Below are 22088 nucleotides of genomic sequence, written 5' to 3' on the forward strand. Positions count from 1 at the left end.
TGAAATAGAAATTTGACGATCTATAAGATGACGATTAGTCTTGCTTTAGAAACAGTAAAGCCACCTGAGAGGCAGTTCTGGCGTTGCGGTTGATAATGGAAGCCAGACTGAAGAAATATCAAGACACATTGACTGGATTTTTCGATCTGGAAAAATCGTTTGACAACGTAAAACAGTACAAGATGTTCGAAATTCTTAGAAAAATAGGAGTAAACGTTAGGGAAAGAGGGTTACAAACAGTATGTACAAGAACCAAGAGGGCACTATAAGACAGGAAAACCAAGAACGATGTCCTCTAATTAAAATGAGTCTAAGGAGAGAGTTTAGTCTTTCGTCCCCACTGTTCAGTCTATACATCGAAGAAGCAATGGTGAAAGTAAAAGAAACGTTCAAGAGTGGGATTCAAACCCGCGATCAATTTATAAATTAGTAAAATTCCGTGATGACGTTTCTGTCCTCAGTGAAAGTGAGGAAGAATTACGGGACGTGTTGAAGGAAATAAAGAGTCTCGTGAATATAGAATACGGGCTGAGAATAAATCGATGAAAGACGAAAGTAAAGAGAAGAAGCAGAAATGAGAACATCGAGAAACTTAACATCACACTTGGGAGTCACGAACTGAAGAAATCCTGCTACCTAGACAGCAAAATAAGAAACGAGAATGTTATCCATAGAATCGGCGAGAAATGGAACATATGGAAAGCACTGAAGATAAGAAGGAACGGGACGATAGGACATCTGTTAAGACATCGGGGAATAGCTTCCATGATATTAGAGGGACCTGTATGGGGTAAAAATTGTAGAGGAAGACAAAGATTGGAGGATAACTAGTGGTGGGCCACGTCAAATCAGTCCAAGACTGATAACGCAAAAGTCATAAGGGGTCTTGAACTTCTACGTGCTACATGATACATGGTACATGATACTTAGAGTTAAATTTCCTTGTTTTAATTGTACTACATGCTGAAGCTCTGCTGGGAAGTCATTCTCTACTTGGCGTAACTCTTTCAAAAATTCTTACTACGACATCAGTGACAAACGTAGTTGTCCCTATAATGCATGATGTACTGCTTCATACATTCCTCCTCCTTGAAGTCTTGCGTCATTAATGCTGTCTCCGAGTATCTGTTAAAGTCTGTAGATACACATATTTTCACCCAATACAATTAATTGTTTATGAGTCATTTCCAGTTGTTATTTGGTATTGCTACCATATTATGTACGTAATTCCTGAGTTTCTTAACTGTAACCACATATTTCTTTGCTTCGACCTATTTTGCTCCAGATTAGTTATCTGTGTGGTGTGCCACTCTGTCGTGATCTTAATGCTTACTACTGTGCCTTGTACCTGACCTGTTGTGGTGTTCACTTCATGCGCATTTTCTTCGGTTGCTGTCCCAAACACTGTTATTAACAAGTCCGCTCCTGTTTTTCTACATCCCCTCTTTCTCCTTAACAGATGACTGTGGTGTACTAAGCCTGTTATCTGCATCAGCTGTGCTCTTGTTTACTCATAAGACCGTTAATTCTTGATACTCCTCCCTAATATCAGAGTGAATTACTGTTTTTCATGCCTCCTCCTTGCTTAAGTGATGTAGCTCACAAATCTTGTTCCTAGCGTTCTACAACACAAAAATTTGTCCCTGTTTCCGGTTATGATTAGTAATTGCACATCTGATTAATTGACAACAATACTCTGAAGGTCAGTGTTTGGTTCAGGACTAAACCTTCAACCCTCTTAAGACGACGTACAGTATTGTTGTAAGGACTGCAATTATTTCTTGGGGATTTCATATCGTCATGCCACCTGAGATGATGGAACTTGCACTAATTACCTCCCTTCTTCGAAAAACGGGTGCCTACACAATAACACAACTGAGCAAATGACATCCACAAATGTTGTACCAACCTCTAACACAAAGTACAGATGTGTACGAGTCAAAACAAAGAAAAAAGTACACTGTGGAAAATACACCGAAATAATACACAACTGTAAACTATGACCTAAGTGTATAGACTTGTGATAGCATGAGTATTGGATACCTCAGTTTTCTTAATGTTCCTTAGTCGTTTGCTCTGCTGTGGCGCCAGTGACTGTTGGTGGTAAAGCATCGACTGCTCAGTCGAACGGTTTTACACTACTGGTTATTTCTATGGCTTCATGCGATCTCTTATATCTCGTTAGAAGTTTTCTTTGTTTTGCCGTTTGGTGTGTAAGGACTGGTAACCAACACCGGTCTTTCCAGAGCCTTAGTGTTAACTCATCTGACTCTTGGCCCAGCCTTGTGTATCTTTCTCACAGACTTCTTTGCTAACTCGAAATCATATCCTACCTTTGGTCAGAACTTTTCAAAGGGAGATGGCACTTTCCTTCCATAGTATTTTCTTTAGAACTGTATGCCCCAAACTGTTACCCCAAATATATTTCGACATAACGACTCATCATCTTTTCAAGTGCTCAATGCATATGATCTGTTCACCGGTTAGCTGCAGACGAAAAGGACTTATCCATAACTTCCGAATGTGAAGTATGTGGTATAACTGTTTCATCAAATCAGGGAAGAAGTTTCCATGCCGATGGGTCAGTAACATTTCTGGTACAACAAATTTAAAAATTCAATTATTAACTACTGTTGAAACAACTATAATAATCTGCTGGTCTGGTTGCTGTCATAAACCATCATATACGGTCAATAATGATTAATATATACCTGTTACCAGCTGGAGTTTTGTTAAATGGACCCAAAATATCAAGTCAAAACATCTGTAAACGTTAAGCTTTAGAGAGGAATTATTATATGGCAGAGATCGGCCCAATATGAGGAAAGTACGCAATTTCGCGCATACTGATCCACATCTTGCATTCTCATATATCACCAAAATTTTTGGCTGTTCTTGCATCTGTTGCTCTTTGAGCACCGTGATCTGACAACACGTGATCATATGCCTGTTGCATACTTCATCCTCAGCAACAGCAGTACCTTCAGCCATGGTCTGCATTTGGTTGAATTGCAGAGAAAGCCCTGTTACATTAAAAATTGTGGCTGTTACCTAATCGTCTGGCAGTCCATGTCAGCTGCCTGCGCTCTCTGATAGTCGCTTACATTTTTCCAAAGTGTTTGTAACATTGTGAACTTACAGCTCTAACTATTCGTATTTGTGCTTCTTTCCCTGTTCATGGACAACTTCATAGTCAAACTTGCTCTATTTAACAGCCTCATTTTCATTCTGCTAGAGGAATCATTCAAACGCAATAGTTATTTCTGTTCATACTGATAATATGAAAGTGAGTGATCCCATCACTATCAAAATTAACATTTCCTTCTCTGTGACAAGGTAATCCGGTTCCACTCAGTTTAGCTGTCTAAATGCATTCACCTCTGGATACTCTTTCCTATCGGTATTTTGACTTTGAACACAACCAAGTGCGCTGTCCGTAGCATTACAGGAAAGGATGAATTTCTTGTCAAAATCAGAAAACGTAGACTCAGTCTATGGTTACCACTCCGTAAATCCATTGTGGAGAAATATTTGCGTCTAGCTAAGATATCAGGCTTCTCTGTGATCTTACGTGTAGGTATCGGATAGGTGTTGGTTGTGAATCAGGCTTCAGGTACTTATAGTCGCAAAAAAAAAAAAAAAAAAAAAAAAAAAAAAAAAAAAAAAAAAAAAAAAAAATTACACCATCTGTTTGTTTCGTCGAGGCAGGACTACAGGTGCCCCCTATGGACTATCACTTGGTTCTATGATGCCTTCCTCTAGCAGCTGGTCCATGAACTCTTCTGTGACTGGTGACAAACACGTTAGTATACAATATAGCCTCCTATATACCACATCATTATTTCCTGTGAATATGCAGTTTGGACATTAGGAGTCGTGAGTAATGGACCCTGGGCATTCTACAAATCTTTATAGTGCAACACTAGTGCTTTCATAGCTCCGACCTGCAGATCACCGACTTTGTGACACAACATAGACTCATTGACAGCATGCTTACGGCTGTGGTCAGTACATAACCGGTCTATATCTTCTTCATTCCAAATAACCAACGTGGCAAAAATTAAGCCCTGTGGTATATCCGCATCCCCCATACCCAAATTATCTACGCTAAGCAAAAAAATACATTCACCATACACGTTACTTGTGCAAGCTATGCTTCTACGTACAAAACAGTGTGTCATTTCCAAAAGCTCGTTACTTTCAAGTAGCTCAACCACAAGCAACATTTACACTGACCCAAACTGATTTCCCTGCTCCTGACGATACATTTTTATGAGACCCCTTCTTCAATGTACGTGTGCACAGTGCAGTTGGCAACACTTTCTTGACTGGTGCACCTCGTGCCATCTTCTCGCTTCTGGCGATATCACACAGTGGAAACAAGGTATGCTGTACGCTGTGCAAGTTCGATTTTAGCACGATACTCAGTTAGGAAGTAGAGCTCGAGAATTGCAAAAGACCCCTTACGATCCTGTGGCAACAACTCCACGTGCTCGGAAAAGACTTAGCCGCAATACTAAACTTGAACAGTCGTGTCACCAGCGAACTTACAGCGTATCATTATCGCCAACTCCACGTAATATGTAAAGTGGAGAGTCTAGTCTCTTTCTAGTCAACAGATCTAATATGACGCCCAATACATGCAGCCCTGTATTTATGAAAAGACTATGTTCCTTGGCACCAGCGAAATTCTAAGAGCACCATTCCGACTCTGCTTATAAAGATCCGGTAGTGCACTTCATTGGGAGCGCTTTTCAACAGCTGATACATTCCTGTTCTCGTTTAACGAACACTTTTGTCGATATCGATTTCCCTTTTTCTTACTCCTGCACTCACATGTTTTGTGACCTACTTGTACACTCTCATTGCACTTAGTCTGAAGACAATATCGTCTGCAATGGCCCTCACGTGCACATCTGTGACATTTTACTACAGAAGCGAAGAGACGATGATCACTATGAACCCTAACTGCTACATCTGTTTCTTCCAACTTTATGCGATCCTAATAGCTGCGGACAAATCATAAGGATTGTCTACCCTAATCCTACGTGAAATTTCAATGTGAACACCACGAAAAAATATGTCAACCCTAATCTCGTTTTCTCGGCGCAGTGCTGTGTAGACATCATCATTCTACGTTAACTCGTGTGTTTGGACATTGATCTTTCAGATGCTATCTGAGAATGATTCGAAAAAATACTATGTTTCTGATCTAACGAACTCTGGGTCTTCCAATTTCTCTTTATGATAGCACTGCCGTAACCCCTCAGCTAACTGTTCAACATTTGCTTGTCATACGTGGTCACACGGCAAGTGACATACGCCTTAGCCCATCAGCCACTGTTTGGCCACATTAAGGCAAGTTTCGTTAGATCATCCACCAAGCTAAAACATCATTGAGAAACACAGTTATATCCACCGTTTCCCTGCCAGAAAACGGCGTTGGGAGATTTGCTCTGGCAGAATAAGTAGAAGGAGAGGGTACACTCAGTATAATCTTAACTTCACAACAAGCTGCTCTAATACTTATTGCTTCTCAGCATGCAGCCCCTGTGCCTTGACTGCTCTGGTGATTTGCTACTTCTCCAGTTTTCTATTCGAACGCTGCTTGTAAGTTAACAATCTGCTGTGTCAGAGCATCAGCTGAATTTCCCAATAAGAGTGGTATGTGCTTGTACAGGCATCTTGAGTATTCTACAACGTCCCAAACAATGAAGGAATATCAGTAGAATAGAAAGTGGACGCCAGGCTCACACTACAGAGTATACGCAACACAAAAAGTTACTCTAGTTCTTACAAAGTATCATAGCCCATCTACAGTCTCGTGCCAACTGACGCCAACATCGACAACTGAGGCATATGCCTGGCACACCCTTCATACACGGCAACTCATGCCCAGGAAGATTGCAAAATGCACACCTGACAGGTATCAAATACAACTCTTCACAGTTATGCTTAAACTCAGGTCAAGACGTTCGCAAAACGGTACAAGAGTTACCCTCAGATTAACACGAACAGCCCTACGATCACTCATGGCCAATGAATTAAATAATGAAAAAGGCCAGTTACAATGTAAACGAAATGTTTAAAGGCCAATAAATTATATAATGAAAAAGGCCAATTGCAATGTAAACAAAATGCTTCATACTCACCAACTTGCATTTTCTGTAGCATTGACTGCAAGATGAGTGATGCTATTGTGGGGATGAAGGCAGTGTCAGAAACTAGCGTCATTCATAATGGCGTCAACATCAGTACCATTTCTAACTTTAGTAGCACCAGTGACCGCTCGGGCTCTGGTTTTAATAGACAACGCAGAGCCAATACGTGTGAACAGCAGCAGAGATCAGATGATCAAATCAGCACACAGATCCCCTCCCTGACGCAGCTCCTGACACAAGGGAGTAGAAATCAGTTCAGCACACAGAAACGCTTCCAGACTTAGAGTTTCAACTAAATCCAACACCTGCATAGCTTAGCCTATCAGGAAGCTGCTGTTTAACACTGCTTATCAACTGACCGCCACCACCTCGAAACGTATTAATGTCGGTATAGCACATGACTTAAACTTCAAAAAGTTATCGTAGAAGTAAGGACTGTCAGCCGGGCTATAACTCTTCAGTACACGGATGTAGAGTGAGATCAGCTGTCTAGCAAGCTAAATCACATTGTGGACTGTATGACAGCCGACTGAAAATCATTCCATCGAGACACTGACGTCTTCAGCAGCATTTGCAACAACGCATAGATCATCAACATTTTTTGAAATGCTGCTACTTGGATTGCCATGAACAGACTCAATTTACAGTGTATTAAGGCACTCTTTAATAATGTTGTCACGTAATTATGGTATGGAATGCAAAGTTCAGAAGGAGGAGGAGGAGTGGTGGTGGAGGAAGGGGGGTGGGAGTTGGGGGGGGGGGGGGAGTTGTGTAGGAATGTGTCTATGTGTTTTATACCTAAGTCTGCTTGGTATTATTCCTATAAACATAAATTCCATACAAGGTCAGTTTACAGATTCCTTAGTTAAGTCTGTTAGTGCTTCAATTAGTTTGAAAGCAATACACGCTACATTTAAACCAAAAAAGAATATTTATTTGATGTAATACGGAGTGATGTATGGGGATATCTAGAAAAAAAAAGAACGACAATGTTTTAACAATAGTGATTTATTTTCCACAGTTAAGAAAGTAAAAAAAAGATTATTAACAATTTTTAAAAGTTGCCTAAAATATGTATTAATAAATAAGGATTTTACAAGTAGCAGTATGTTTTATTCCAAGGCACAAACGAATATTTCCGAAGAGACTACTAGAGAAGAAACCTTAGCAGTTCACACATACACAATGTCACAGAAACTTTACGGTCCAGATGTTGCTATGTCGAGTACGTTGTCATGTGAAACGGAGCTTAACAGTTCAGCTGTTGCATTGTCAATGACGGAGGCAGATTTAACAGTTCCGAATCCGTGATACATGCTTCAGCAAGGCTGTAAGATAGTACCCTATGTTACATCAAAATTCTAACAAATTGCCCCATTTTACAGAAAAAAGTTGTAACAAAGTGCCACTAGTTACGGTAAACAAGTAGCACAATTTCACATTTCACAGCAAAATTATAAAAAAAAAACAGTGTTACAGTAGAACCGTAAGAAAATGCTCATGTTCGTGCACATATTTTAACAAGTTGTCTCTTAGTATAAATAAGTGTATACACTCGACTACTTCAGGCCTCCACTGCATAAAAAATGCTAAAGCGTAAGACTGCACCTAGAAAGACTGCACCTACTGTCTAAATTGTGGTCATATGGAAGAGAGCACATTTTATTTGAGGTGAAACTGAACAGTTCAACTGTTAAAATTCATGCATTTTTCAGTTGTTTTTGGACTTAGCATTTCATTATTAGAAGATATGAAATGTGTTCACAATGTGGCACGATACTTACGCCAACGTGTAAGAACTACCCTCATCATCAATTACATTACTCCCATTTGTAAGGAAAGTCACACTCAACATGCAGAACTACTCCTATTATGGCTAAAACTGCACTCCACATGGCAGCTTACAATCATCAGAAGATCGAGGATAGTACAATGAATTCTTCCTCATTTCCAGAGGTATATGGCTTCACATAATTTATGCGTCGTCTAACAACACACTATATCAGGCAACACTAGTAAGGCAAGTGGAAATGTGAAGGAACTAAATATTTAAATTAATGTCTGAGATTAACAAGATAATTTAGCATGTTTCGGGGTATTTCATTTCAGCTACTTTGTATTTCGTTACTAATCTACCTTTATAATGTCAAGAAGTCTCGAAAATGCTATTCCACTTCAATTATAAAGTGTTTATGTGTTTCAAACCTGCTTAAAACGTTAAGCGATGCTTATTGTGCACTATTATCTTCTAACAGTTCGCTATCGGTTACACTTACAGAAACCAAGCGTTATCAATGTATGTCTCACTGACCAACGCAATGGAAGCGAGCCCCTTGATCGCAATAGACGCGTGCAGGGCAGCAGCAGTTGATGTCTCAACTTATCAGGAGAACAGAACACCAGCTCTATCCCTACAGCTGTCATGAAAGTGTCTATATGTGTGCATAGCGATGACTGAGACGCGTATCAAGACACATAATAAAATCGGTATTACGTGACAGAGAATTGTTGTATTTCATCACCCATTCGCTTCCAGTGCTACAACGGACTTTTCCAGGATTCCGGAAGTTTTTGCCTTCAAACGTTTACACAATTCCCCAAAATTTCGGATGCAGAATAGGCGTTCAGTAGTGTCCCAGAGGTGTTCAGATCAAATGAATTTGGTGGTTAAGACGTGAACATTAGTGATCCTGAAACCACATCAGGAAGTTTTGAGTCTTATATGAAGATGAGGGGAGATATGATACAGCGAGAAGAATTTGACAAAGCACTGATAAACCTAAGTCGAAGCAAGGTCACCAAAGTGGACGACATTCCCTTAGAATTATTGACGTTTTTGAGAGAGACAGTCATAACAAAAGTGTACCACCTGGTATGCAATGTGTGTTAAACAGACGAAATACACACAGAATTCACGAAAAGTGTAAGAATTCCTTTCCAAAGAAAGCAGGTGCTTACATGTGTGAATTTTAACTAGCTCTCTGTCTAATACAATATGGTTGCAAAAGACTAAAACGAACTATTTAGAGAAGAATGGAGAAACTAGTAGGAGGTGTCCTAAGGGAAGACAGGATTGGATTATGAGGAGTAGAAAACTGTGAGGCAATACTGATTAACTGAATATTATCCATAGAAGTGGGAGCAATTCACTGATGATAAAGATAACTCTTACACATAGGGGAAAGTTTTGTACCTGGAGGATAGTGTACTCAGGAATACACGATGTTGCCTAGTCAGTGTAACCAAATTAGTTACTGGTTCCAGAATTACATGACATTACAGACCCCCCACAGACAGTTTCTAGTTTCTGTTGTTATTATTGTGAGATTTGGGGTTGTGTTTTCTAAAGTGTTTGTAAGTATCACGAGTTTTACTTATTTAAGTACTTTACAAAATATGAGCGATATTTGTAAAATATTGTTAACTATTAATTTACAGAGTTGTATGGGGAGTAAAATTCTGAACATTTGTAAAACTAGTTGCATAACATGTGTATGGCAAAGAGAAACTTTCTCAGTTGTGCACCACATTCTACCTGGAAACGGAAGGTCTTCACCATGGACATGTGATACCACCAAATGAACTGTTTCATTAATGTGTTAACAACTTTCTCCATTTTGAAAATCAGTGTTTGTGTTAGTTGCCAACTGCTTCTATTTCAAGGAACTTTTTAATTGTAACTGGTGTTGGATAATAATTCTTCTTAATTTGATTTCACTAACCTATTATTCCTGTGTAATAGTGTAATAATGTTATACACAGGCTATTAAATACAGTATCATCAGGATTTTCTCAATTGCAACATTTTTAAGTATGAAGAGAATATTTGTTCCTAGCCCAGATTAGGGTGAATTATTTGTTGCAGGAATTTTAATGAAAACTTTACTAAACAGTTAATTTTAATAAAAATTACAAGTAAAAATAATTTTACATTTCTTATTTGCGTGAGTTTTGAAGAATAGCCCATACTTCTGGAAGGACTTCAGCTGCATACATATGTACTTAATGCTGTTTCACTATTTAATCGTCAGCTCAGCACTCTCATACTATTTTGTGTGGAACATTGTGAAACGAGGAACATGAAGTGGTACAGTACATATAATACACTTTTAAAGTTTTTCTGACATTAGTGACAGTGAAGTTATTTCGTGTTATTCAAAACAGGAGCTAGCGGAAAATCTGCAACGTAATGTTGCAGTTTGCCATACCTGGAATCCATTTTTGCGGTTTGGGATGTCCTTCCTCTTTGGATAGAACTACGGCAGTTTGATTCCAGAACTGCAATGACGATTCTTCGACGAAATGCCACGTGCTCCAGTTTACCACCATCCTGCCTGCAGAGCTGCCATGCGTTGCCCTAGTGTACAAAACGTGCAGTGATGGGGACCAACCATTTCTTACTCCTGCCACAAAGAGTGATAGAGTAGAATATTTTGTCCAGTGCTATAAATTCCATCCACATGCTTGTAGTAGTGGTAAAGGTCTCTTGGTTTATTGAATTGCTATTCGTCTTTCCTGCTGATGTCAACATTGCATTACTGGATGGGTTGGAGTTATAGCATCAAAGTTGGTTGCCGTTGTCACCAAGTTGTTGTCAGTCAGTAAAGCCACTAACATTGCTTGAACTACCAAATTTGAAGTTTAATGTTTCTATGTTTTCTTCCAGTTCATTTCTCTTCTATAGCTTACAAACCTTACCAATTATGTTACCTCTTATTGTGGTAGTGAGCTGAATATTTCCTAGATGCACACAGTGCATTTCAAAGGAAATTTTAAGAGTTCGTTAGGTGCGTTCGAAAAGACACCCAATGAATGCAATCAAGAGAGTGACAGAGGCTACGGAGGGAATTGCTTGATACAGTTAATTTTTCCTTACGCTAAGGACAAAATGAGCATCTGATCATCGGTGGTCTGGCTGCTCGCATTTTCAAAGGTCAAAATAAAAATGGAGCTAAACAGATATCTGTTTCTCAACTTTGATCAGTTTTAGAATTTCGTTTAAGAGAAGTAGAGAGGGGCCATTGGTCCTGGAAAAATAGTTCTTAAGTGGAAAGTGAACCGCCCAAACTCTCTTATTAGGTGAAATTATTCTCTCTCTCTTTCTCTCTCTCTCTCTCTCTCTCTCTCTCTCTCTCTCTCTCTCTCTCTCGCCTTCTATGTGTGTGTGTGTGTGTGTGTGTGTGTGTGTGTGTGTGTGTATATGACATATTGCATGTACGTTTGATTCTTCAACTACCTGCTCGTTATTGTGGCTCTTCAGCTGCTCTTCCAGTTTGTGAACCTGCCCTTGACTACAGCTGCTTTTACCCCTTTAGAGATTTATCCTTCCTACAGACATCAAGAAAAAGGCAACAAGTGTCTCCCCGCAAATATTCAGACTCTTTTTGTCACAGTGTTCCACGAAACTTCAACGACGCAGTAGTATCGAAAATACTGAAGCTAGTCCTACATAAATGATACAAATAGACAAAAATGCCAATCATGTCTTGATGTAAAGTTTTTGAAAGATGTAATTCCTTTCGGGACTTTGGGTTCCAACAGCGACGTTTGAGTGAGAGCACCTTCTTTGAAATGTTCATGGGTAAGGTTGATGGTAAAGAATAGATATGGTTGTCAGACAGTTCGAAGCCATATTTAAGAATCTGGGCATCGAATATCAACACATTCTCATGTTGTAACCAGGTGGTATTTATCTTGAAAGTAAGCATATGTGGTTGGAATATAGGTTTTATTATTTTATATTTTTGGCAAAATATAAATTAATAATGACTGTTTTACAAGCAAGATTGTTTATTTCTTCAGGATATTTATCGCTGGTTGCTGTACCATACCATCATGTACGGGAGAAACTTCTAAATGGTACTTATTACACATGTCGTTTAATAAACGAAGATTAGGTTTTAACGTTCCGTCGAGGTCATTAAAGACGGAGTAGAAGGTCGTATTGTTGTCAAAGATGGGGAAGGAAATCGACCGTGTCCCGTTGAAAGGAACCATACAAGTATTTGCCAAGAATCCTTAGGAAAATTACCTGGGTGGGCAAACAGAGATTTGAGTCGCTGCCCTCCTGAATGGGAGCCTGGTGTGCTAACCACTGCACCATCAAGTTTGGTGTTTGATAAAGGAAATATACACCTACATAGCTACTCCGCAAGCCACCGTACGGTGTGTGGCGGACGGAAAAACGATTGTGCGCGTACCTCTCCTTTGAGCCCTAACATCTCGTATCTTATCTCCGTGGGCCTTACGCGCTATATACTGTTTGTTGGCGGCAGCAGAATCGTTCGACAGTCAGATTCAAATGCCGGTTCTCTAAATTTTATCAACCGTGTTTCTGGAAAAGAATGTCGCCTTCCCTCCAGGGATTCTCATTTGAGCTCCCGTAGCATCTCCATAACACTAATGGTACGTGTTGTTCAAATTTACCGGTAACAAATCTAGCAGCCCGCCTCTGAATTGCTTCGATGTCTTCCTTCAGTTCAATCTGGTACGGATCCCAAATACTCTAGCAGTACTCAAGAATAGGTCGCACCAGCATACCATATGCGGTCTCCTCTGCGGGTGAACCACTCTTTCCCAAGATTCTCTCGGTAAACCGAAGTCGACCATTCGCGTTTCCTACTACAGTTCTCGCATGCTCGTTCCATCTCACACCGCTTCGCAACGCTACGCCAAGATATTTAAACAACTGGACTATGTAAAGCAGGACACTAGTAATATCGTATCCGAACATTACAGGTTTTTTCTTCTTATTCATCAGCATTAATGTAAACATTTCCACATTTTGGGCTAGTTGACATTCATCAAACAAACTGGAAATTTTGTGTCTAAGTAATCTTATGTCCACTTACAGTCACTCAACTTCAATACCTTACCGTACACCACGGCCTCATCAGCAAACAACGGCGGATTTCTGCATACCCTCTCCGCCAAATCATCTAGGTATATAATGGACAAGAGCGGTCTTGTCAAACTTCCCTGTGGCACTCCTGGCGATACCCTTGTCTTTGATGAACACCCGCCGTCGAGGACCACATACTGGGTTCTATTACTTAAGAAGTCTTTGAGCCACTGACATTTCAGTTAACTTACTGATTCGTGACATAACCTTTTTAGTCTCAGGTAAGATTATTATATTCGAACTGAGAATATGTTCAAGGAATCTGCCGCAAACATAAGTTGGTCTATAAATTTGCGGGTTCACTCTTTTATCGTCCATACATGCTGGTGTCATATCATGGTATTAAGAGATAGCTTTACTGGCAGCGACTCGCATTTCTGCAGTGTGCGATTGACCCTATAGTTCCTGTACAATTTGGTTTACTAGCACACGTGTCTCTTTGTACAAAGTAATTTAATGCTTGAACACACCCCTTCTCCTTTGCTCTTGCTGCGCAAAGTATTTCTCCAGCGAAGTATTCATTAAATTAACGCAAAGGCTAGCCTCACCTCAGTTGTATGTGCTAATCCACCGGGTCAGTTTGTTTGCAAGTGAATTAATGTTTCCAACAATCAGTAGCATTTTTTCCTCCTCCGCAATGGGACAGGTTTTGTAAATTGTACTTCAACCCAACGTCAACGTACGATTCCTTCCAGTAACAACACTAACACTCTTATTATTGTATGGAAGGCCAAAATTCATCGATTAAGAAATACTCACGTTAAGAGGGGACGTTTGTGACAAGTATGCGCTGTTTAAAAGAAGTGCCAAATTCACAATTTTGCAGTTACAGCAATGGAACTTGGTATCATGCTTCACGTGAAATTAAATCATTTACTGTTAAGTTCCTTGGCTTATAAATACTTAAGATTTTTATGGAATTTAAAAAAAAATCCTAAAAAATAATATCTGTACATTTCTTCCCAGAAACTACTGAAAAGATTTCTACACGTTTTCTCTGTTATCTCCTTGCATATGGTAAGCTTCTCTTAGGACATTTTTTAATATATCGAGTACGAGAATTTAAAAAAAATTAATTGTAGTTCTGTAAGTATATTATGAGTTTCAAGAAATGCTTCAAATTGCTCTGAGCACTATGGGACTTAACATTCTGAGGCCATCAGTCCTCTAGAACTTAGAACTACTTAAACCTAACTAACCTAAGAACATCACACATATCCATGGTCGAGGCAGGATTCGAACCTGCGACCGTAGCGGTCGCGCAGTTCCAGACTGTAGCGCCTAGAACCGCTCGCCACACTCGCCAACTTATCAGTTTCACGGAAAATTCCAACCACTTTGCCCCTTATGTCAGCTTATATTCAGAATTTCAAAATTTACTCTTGAGACAATACTTATTAGGTTCATAGAAATAAATGACGATATTTCGTAATTGCAGCCTTCATAGATTCTGATAAAAAGGTACAGATGCTTAAGAAACATAATTTTTAGAGGAGGCAATTCAAAGTTCAAACTAATGTTTTCTCTTGTGACTTCTTTAGAAAGCCCCAGATTTGTATCCAGGGCTATCTTTCCCTTCCAGGCTTCTCTTCTGGTTTCTCGTATTCTCGTTCTCTGCTTTTTTTCCTTTACCATGTCTTCAACTGACTTTTCAGCTGCAGAGAGTCGCCGTAAATATATTTTTGTCAACATACCTTGATTGTTATTTCATACCTTAAATCCCTGTTTCTGTAATACTTTCATCTTCATCTTCTCATCATTAAACAGAAGAACTGGATTATAAGTTTCAATTCTGACAACTGTAGCAGTTGAAAATATGGTTTCATGGCACGGTTTCCAAACGAGTGATTTAGAGACTCATTTCGATTGCGGGTTTTTGCTGTGGCGAAGCCTCTCCTAGTTAACGTAGTCGTTGCTATCCCTCTGAGCCTGTAGACATTTACACCAGGAAATGTGGCGCAGGTGGTGAACAGCATGTTCACCTGTATTTTTCAGGCACTTCGGATGCGATTTCATCATTGTAACCTTGAGAACTTTTTGTTCATAAGTTCTACTAATAAATATAAAACAAAATGAAAATTGATATTTTCGGTCAACTTCATAAGCGTTCTCCCTTAAAGACAGATGCAATGTCGAGAGACAGTTAAATCGTGGACACATGAATACCATCTGCGCTACGTTATCCTTAGTGAGCAATATTCTTTGTTAAAAATCTGTAAAGACTGTGAGTATCAAATAAAAAGTCATCTTATGGCGCAATATTTTGTTATGGGTTCCGATATTAGTTGAAACTACAGCGGGGTATGACGCCTGCCTGAGGCCGCTGTCGGCATTCCCCGACATTCCGGCAGTTCGGATAACTACAGCCTGGAGCGAAGGATCTCCTGAACGTATTTATCGAGTAGTTTCCCAGCACTCGATGGTTTGGCCTCCTCTTCCGGAATGCTCAGATGCTCAGCATCGCACTGGCAGAAACGTAAAGACCCTCGTGCGAACGCGGAAATGGCAGATATTGAGATAACCGATCGAGGAATTGAAAAGCAGCTACATTCGCTTAGTAGTGGAAAGGCTTCAGCATCAGATGAGATATCTATAAGATTCCATTAAGATTATGCGAAAGAACTTGTTCCCCTTCTAGCAGTAATTTGTCGGAGATCGCTTGAGCAACGAGAAGTACCTAACGACTGGAAAAAAAGCACAGGTCATTCCCGTTTTTAAGAAATCCCGCAAGACAGATCCAGACAATTATAGACTTATATCGTTGACGCCAATCTATTGTAGAATAATGGAATATGTTTTATGCTCAAGAACTACGATGTGCTTGGAAAATGGACATCTCCTCTATAAAAATCAATATGGATTCCGTAAACAGAGAATCGGTGAAACTCAGCTCGCTCTGTTGCTCCACAAGATCCACAGCACATTGGAAAACGGCGCGTCAGGTTGATCCCGTGTTCCTTGATCTCAATAAGGTTTTAAACGCTGGGGTGCTGGTAAAACCCCACCTACCTAGAAGTGAGATTTCCTGCGTTGGGTGGTGAACATCATGATGTCATATGAGGAGGAGAAAAAACGTCTTAGAAGGCTGTTGGAGGAAGTTTTTAATGAAGATGAAGATTGTGAGATTACAGAGTTTGAAGATTCAAATGACAATAAGGAAGAATAGTGTGAAGAAAGCGATCATGAAACTGCAAGTGATCAATCTGATGACAGTGCTAGTGAGGATACGGATTCCTCCTTTCCAACAACATTGGAGAGGTTTATGTTTGGCAAGAATAAAGTAAGTAATAGATGACTACTGGTACCAAACTAATTGCTAAAGACTGCAAGACTGTTGTAGAGTGCTTTGATGTGTTCATAAATGAGCAAAAATAATTCGCTAAATAGTAGATTGCCCCAACTTTTGTACTGAACACACTGAGGCCTTCCACAAGAACAAAAATGGATGACAAACTGCCTATTTGCTTCTGTCATGGGTTCTTCGACCGACGTTCGTCTGATGATTTCACTGACGTTTCGCCAGCACGAGTGGCTGGCATTGTCAAAGCTTCACCCTCCATTGCCGGTGGTGAACTGAAGCCTAGCTCACGGTGGCAGACTATATGTACCTGGCGTGCCAACGTCCGAGGGCTTCTCCGCGGTCATTTCCGGTGCGGTTTTCCTCTTGCTACCTGCGATGGTCGTTCACTGCAGTACGGGAAGCCAGGATCCGTTTACCTTAAGGCTTTCTTCTTTCTTGTTGGAACTATTCCCGTGTTTGTGTATTTCTACAGCTTCTCTGAACGAGGGGATGTGATAGTGCTTCTCTACAGCCAGGACTTCATGTCGGTGAATTTTATTATATGGTCGGTATCACTCAACGCGTGCTCTGCCACGGCCGATTTCTCCACCTGCCCCAACTTGCAATGTCGCTTATGTTCTTTGATCCTGGTGTTGATTGACCGTCCAGTCATTCCGACATATACTTCTCCGCGTGTGCATTGTATGCGGTATATTCCCGACATTGCAAGTGGGTCCCTTTTGTATGCGTACCGAAAACTAAGCGCAGATCAGACGCAGCGCATCACACGGAATACGAATTGGTTAATCAAGGCGTCTTCTCTGCCGACGGAGATACAGAGAAACGTGAGCAACACGGAGGCCCTAACACCTCTGCTGTATGGATTACCTAAGAGGCATAGTACTAACGTTTCACTAAGACCGACTGTTAGCGCTCCTGGCTCATCGACTGGCAAACCACTTGGCCTCTCTGCTCCAGCCACACCTGGGGAAGACCGACACATACATAAATGACTCAGGACATTTCATTGAGTGGCCGAAGAAGCGAAAATTTGCACCAAATGACATCCTGTTGAGCTTTGATATTGTTTCTTTGTTTACGAAAATGCCACTCAGTGACGCTCTGGAGCACATCGGTTCCATTTTCAAGCAAGACATCAGAAAGCTCTTCCATGCATGTCTCACCACGAGCTATTTCACGTGGAATGGCAATTTCTGCGAACAGCTGGAAGACGTTACCATGGGTAGTCCTCTTAGTCCAGTGGTGGCCAACTGCTTCATGGAACATTCCGAAGCACAGGCACTGGACTCTGCGACTTGTAAACCGAAAGTGTGGTAGAGATACGTCGATGATACTTTCATTGTATTGAGCCATGAAAAAGAGCTCGATGACTTCCTAAGACACTTCAACAGCCTCTACGCCAACATAAAATATGCCAAGGAAGTAGAAAAGGAAAAAAAAAAACCTACCATTTGTAGGTGTGCTGGTCACAAGGGACGGCGAAAACCTGGGACATAGCGTGTACCGAAAACCGACACACACGGACCGATACCTGCACAAACAATCAAACCACCACCCTAGCCAGAAAAGAGTCATGATTCATACCCTCGTAAGCGAGCAGGATGAATATGTGAGCCGCAGCACCTCAAAGTCGAAGTGCAACACCTGGAAAGTATTCTGGGGAGCAATTGGTACTCCACAAATTACATTAGAAGTATAACAGAGCCAAACACTCGGCGAAGTAAGATATCAGAAAAGAAATGTGGGTACGGCCTTTCTGCCATACATCCCCAGAGAGACGGACAGAATCTTCCGTATATTGCACAAACAGGGCATAAAAACAATTTTCAAACCGACAAGGAAGATCAAAGAATGTCTTAGATCGGCAAAGGATAAAAGGGACCCACTTGCAATGTCGGGGACACATGCAGAAAAGTTTATGTGTGACTGACTGGACGATCAGTCAACACCAGGATCAAAGAACATAAGCGACAGTGCAGGTTGGGGCAGGTGGAGAAATCTACCGTGCTGAGTGAGACCGACCATGTAATAAAACTCACCGACATGAAGTCCTGGCTGTAGAGAAGCACTATCACACCCGCTCGTTCAGAGAAGCTGTAGAAATACACAAACTTGGTGGCGAAAGATTAGTGAAATCTTCAGACGAACGTCGGCCGATGAACCCGAGACAGAAGCAAATAGGCAGTTTCTCAAAAAATGGTTCAAATGGCTCTGAGCACTATGGGACTCAACTGCTGAGGTCATTAGTCCCCTAGAACTTAGAACTAGTTAAACCTAACTAACCTAAGGACATCACAAACATCCATGCCCGAGGCAGGATTCGAACCTGCGACCGTAGCGGTCTTGCGGTTCCAGACTGCAGCGCCTTTAACCGCACGGCCACTTCGGCCGGCTGCAGTTTCTCAACAAGTGACCACGAAAGCCTTAAAATTTCGTACAAAAGTAGATGCCGGAAAACAGACGTAACAGAAATACGATCTTTCATTAGACTACTTATAATTGCTGGTCTTCATAGAGTAGCTAAAACGAATTTACAAGTTCTGGTTTCTTTACAGGGACCACGAGTAAAAATATTTCTCAGTACTATGTCACTGGACAGATTTTTGTTACTTATGAGGTGTTTGAGAATTGATAATATTCATGAGAGGGGGCGAACGTAAGGCATTGGATAAAATGGCTGCAATACGGGAAGTAATCACCGTGTTCAACGAAAACTGTAGAAATGCGTACAGCCTTCGTAATTATACCACAATTGGTGAACATCTGGTTCCCTTCAGAGGTAAATGTCCCTTTTTGGTGTATATTCCTAGCAAACCTGCTAAATATCGAATGAAAATACAGACATTATGTGATGAAAGGACATGGTATACGTCTCAAATGGAAGGGTATGCACGAAAGCAGTCTGAAGGGCCTTTCCAAGTTTGTAATTGAGGCAACGACGTCGTTTTACTTAATGAGGGGATTCAAGGAACTGGACGAAATATAACAACAGATAACTGGTGCACTACTATCTTGCTTGCTGAAGGATTACTGAAAAAGTGGCTAACACTTGTTGGCACAATGAGGAAAATAAGCCTCAGTTTCCTACTGAATTGACTGTCACAAAAAGGGAGAGAAACTGCAAGTACAATTTCTGCTTACAAAGGGCACATCACTTGCCTTACATATGTACCTGGAATGGTAAAAATGCTATACTGCTGTCAGCAATGCATCCAGATTCCAAAGAGACAGAAAGAAACTTGAGATCATTACCTTCTACAACCTTACAAAAGGCGGAGTTGACGCAGCTGACAAGTAATGTGCAACATAAACCGTAACAAGAAGAACAAAACGATGGGCATTAGCGGTGCTCTATCGGATGATAGATATTGCTTGCATTAATGCTCAAGCCATAATGGAGAGCAACATCCCCAGTTTTGCTGTGGAAAGAAGGCAATTTATAAGACAGGTGGAGCAGGATCTTGTGCATCCTCAGGTTTTAAAAAGATCTTCAAACTCGACTTTACCAAGATCCATCCTGCTGAAGGCAGCTAAGATCTCAAATACGGAAGAGTTTATTCCAGCAGTTCAAAGTAATAAATGAACATCAGGAAGATGCACAGAGTGTTCAAGAAATCCTGACAAAAAAAGCAAGTTCTTCTGTTGCATGTGTAATCAATTTATATGTTTTAAATCATATGAAAAACATCTGCAGTAAATGTATCAATTCAGAATCTTCTTCTAGTGATGATGATAATGTTCAATGTTGAAATGTTATTTTTCTATAGAATTTTGACATGAATGATTGTTTTAAGTTATATAAGTATGTCTGTTGCTTTGTCTGTTAACATCTCTCTATAATTTTAAAATGGTTAAAGCTTGTCTTATCTGATTAATTTAAAAAATAGTATGTATACGAACATTTGAAACCATTTCACACATGTTATTGATTTATCAGATATGGATAATTATTCGAGTGACTTAGTGATTAAAATTGTACTTAAATGAATTAATAAATGGCTAAATGCAACGTGTGTTGTATAATAAACAATGTAGGAAAAAAAATCTAAACCTCAGTATCGTGTTTATGTACGGCGCTGTGATCCCCCCACATCCGTAGTTATGTTATGAATGCTAACGTCCCCAGTTAAAGGCTAAGGCTGTTCGCAGATGATGCAGTTGTTAATACCAAAGCAGCAACGTCAGAATATAGTAAGAATTTGCAGAATGACCTGCAGAGAATTGATGAATAGTGCAAACTCTGGCACTTGACCCTGAACGTAAATAAATGTAACATATTGCGCATACACAGGAAAAAAAAACCACTGCTGTACTGCTACACTATTGATAAAAAAAAAAAAAAAAAAGAAAACAGCTGGAGACAGCGTCTGCCGAAAAATATCCAGGCGTAACTACGCAGAGCGATCTGATGTGGAATTATTGTATAAAATAGATAGTGGGAAAAGCAGCACAAGACTCAGATCCATCGGAGGAATTTTAAGGAAATATAACTTATAAACGAAAGAAGTGGCTTATAAGGCGCTTGTTCGTCCGATTCTTGAGTATTGTTCATGTATCTGGGATCCCTATCAGGTAGGAACGATAGAGGAGACAGGAAAGATCCAATGAAGAGCGGCGCGCTTCGTCACGGGATCGTTTAGCTGGCGAGAGAGCGTTATGGAAATGCTAATCAAAATCCACTGGCAGACGTTACAAGACAGACGTTGTGCGTTACGGAGAGATTTACTATTGAAATTTCGGGGCAGAACTTTTCAGGAGGAGTCAGACAAATATTAATTCCCCCCACACACATCTCACGTATTGACCACGAGGAGAAAATTCGAAAAATTAGAGCCAATACAGAGGCATACCGACAATCATTCTTCCCACTCAGTATTCGCGAGTGGAACAGGGTTGGAGGAATCAGATAGTGGTACCGAAAGTACCCTCCGCCTTACACCATTAGGTGGCTCGCGGAGTATGATGTAGATGTAGATAATGCTCTCTCCTATTTTCATAACCTTATCCCTTCTACATTACAAGTTATTCGAAAACCGTCACAAAATTTCCTCTTGCCAATAAAACTAGAAAACATCATCATACAAAAAAATAATGCACTCAGTATTTAGACTAAAACAAATAATGAAAAGATGAATACACCACAAACACAGATTAATCAGTTGCTAAGAATATAACAGTGTCCATAAGATAATCTAAGCTTACGGAAATCAAGACGGTGGAATCAAATTTCACGAATAACTTGTACTATAAAGATAGGAATGTGTGGAATCGTTTCATATGAAGGAATTATTGTAAATATTAAAACATGCCTTAGTTAAATCTCATTCTACACTCCGGGAAATTTGTCGGGTTCATTTCTTATGTTTATACGCAATGAGTATTCGGAAAATAAGGTCCGATCAATCGCGAAAAACCACAGTGAAAATCAAAAACACACCTTCTAGAACTTCTCCATATAGTCAGCGCTCCAACTTAGACATTTGTCTTTGCGATGTGCCACCTTTACAATACCCTCGTTGTAAAAGGCAGCCACCTGTGGTTCCCACCTCTTTCCTACGCTAGTATGCAATTCGTTGTCTGTGAATGATGATGAATAATATTTGCATAACCACTATTCTGAGTTGTATGAATGAACAAAAACAGCTAGTATAGACCTTAGTATTACTGACTACAGTGGTTCAATGAACACCATGAAATAAAATAAGTAAATAAAAGCTGCCACCGA

The sequence above is a fragment of the Schistocerca americana genome, chromosome 1, assembly GCF_021461395.2.
Source record: "Schistocerca americana isolate TAMUIC-IGC-003095 chromosome 1, iqSchAmer2.1, whole genome shotgun sequence".
Taxonomy (NCBI): domain Eukaryota; kingdom Metazoa; phylum Arthropoda; class Insecta; order Orthoptera; family Acrididae; genus Schistocerca; species Schistocerca americana.